Genomic DNA, 2,244 nt, shown 5'->3' with positions numbered 1-2,244 from the left:
TTAATGAGTTTTTTGGGTTCATTGAGAACATGGTTGTTGTTCAATAATAACATTATTCCTCAAAAATACAACTTGCCTAATAATTCTGCACTCCCTGTATCATTAAAAGCTTATACTGACTACTAAGTACAAATTTCCATTGACAGATGGAAACAGTTTCCTGTTTCTATAGCACTGACCATCAGGGTTGCTTGGACACCTGATGTGGATGTGGCAGCCATCGATTGCACCCACCGCTTTCAGAAAGGCTCTGTGGCGTGCAAGCCCTGCAAACCCACTAGCTCCAGGTCCTCTGGGGTCGTTGGGTTGTGGATGACATGGTGGAGAATGGCCACCACCTCTTTTGTGACTTGGTGGACAATGTGGTGGACAGTAGAACAAGGCACCCCAAACACTCTTGAGACCACCCTGTAGGATGCTCCACTTGCCAACCAGAAAAGTAACACCAGGATCTCAATTGTGGCACCCCAACCATGCTGCCGATCTTGGTTCAGGAGATTTAGCAACACTGCCAGGGACTCCCTGCTTAGCCGAACATCAGGCCTTGCATCTTCCTGGTTAAAAAACGGTCCAGGACTGGGACACTCAGGTTAATCCTGCAGTACAATGGTCTTGTCTGGTTAAGGAAAAGGTGGAGAACAACAAAAACAGTTTTAATAGAAAGGTATGATTTGATATGATTTGAGATCAAAGCATTATTCTGATTATTAAGTTTGGGTAAAATATACTAATACTCTGTGAAAAGAGTTACACTTCATCTGTGTAACTAAGCTTTTTTGTGAAACAACCCTGTTTTTAGCTTTGTGACATTTTTACAGCCATTCTATGCACACAAATAAGTTAAACGATCAAATGAATAATAGGAAATAAATAGAAAATGTTCTTCTATAAGTTCCAAAGAGATTTGGTTCAGATATTTTGATTGACCGGCAGTCATTCAGTCACTGGAATTATCCATGAAACATGCCAAGTAATTCCTAAACGTGTGTAGAGTAATGAAAATTATTTTACCTGGATATGATTGTCTCTGATGAGCCTGAGGTGTAAAACTTACCGGCGACATTTCTGGGTCCATTTTTGTAACGTTTTTTTGCACTGTGGTGCTAGCGACCGGAAATACGCAGAAGTAAGGGCGGGAACAGATCGAGAAGGCTAGACTGTCCAATTTCACAGCCGCTCACTTCCGCCTACCTGGCCTCCTGAGGACCCAGCCCACGTAGACCGCAAAGGCCAGGATCCTCAGGAGGATGCAGCCTATGAATTTGGACACCCCTAAGACACGTACAGCCACTTTTCAGCAGACTTAGAGTTCCTTACCATTAAATGCAGACCTTTTTTTCCTCCGCTGGGAGTTATCGTCAGCGATTCTGATCACTGCAGTGTATGTAGCTCCAGACGCTAATGCTATGTCTGCTCTTAGCCTCCTACATAGTGCCATTAGGACCCAGCTAAACATATATCAAGATGGGACTCACATAATAGCGGGGGACCTGAATCATGTAGGCTTAAATCTGCGTTCCATCAGCATGTGAAATGTGCTACATGTGGGGATAACCTACTAGATAAAGTCTACTCCAACATTAAGCAAGGATACAAGGCCATACTAAGACCCCATCTGGGCCAGTCGGACCACGTATCCCTGTTTGTGCTGCCAGCTTACACACCCTCTGTACTACTACATTCGTACTCTCCTACTTCAAGAATTGCACAGGCACTGTCACTACTGAAAAAGGTATCCGGGTGTATGCCAGTCAAAAACCCTGAATGACAAGAGGAAGTCAGGACCCTGCTGAAGAAAAAATCCCTGCCTAAAGGTTGCGAGACATGGAACTGTACAGTGGAGCTAGGGTAAACCTGAAAAGGGGCATCAGACGGGCTAAGCTGGACTATAAAAACAAAATTCAGGATCATCTCCACAGTAATAACTCTATGCAGGTGTGGAGGACAGTCCTCATCATCACCAACTACAAACACAGAACCAACGGCGTGGATGGCGATGCTACACTTATAGAGAAGTTGAACTGCTTCTACACCTGCTTCGAACAGAAAACACCAGAAGTGGCTACTTCACATCCACCAGCCACATCTTAACTGTTGGGGGAGGATGGTTTGAGGCGTGTACTAAGGACAGTAAACTCCAAGAAAAAAGCAGGACCCGACTTTAGGGTGCTAAAGGACTGTGCAGACCAGGGCCCTGTTTCAGGAAGCCGGTTTAGAAAACTCAGAGTGAAAAACGATACGCAG

Source organism: Pundamilia nyererei, unplaced genomic scaffold, assembly GCF_000239375.1.
Source record: "Pundamilia nyererei isolate P.nyererei 1_Seehausen unplaced genomic scaffold, PunNye1.0 scaffold00471, whole genome shotgun sequence".
Classification (NCBI taxonomy): domain Eukaryota; kingdom Metazoa; phylum Chordata; class Actinopteri; order Cichliformes; family Cichlidae; genus Pundamilia; species Pundamilia nyererei.
Note: the sequence above shows the minus strand (reverse complement) of the source record.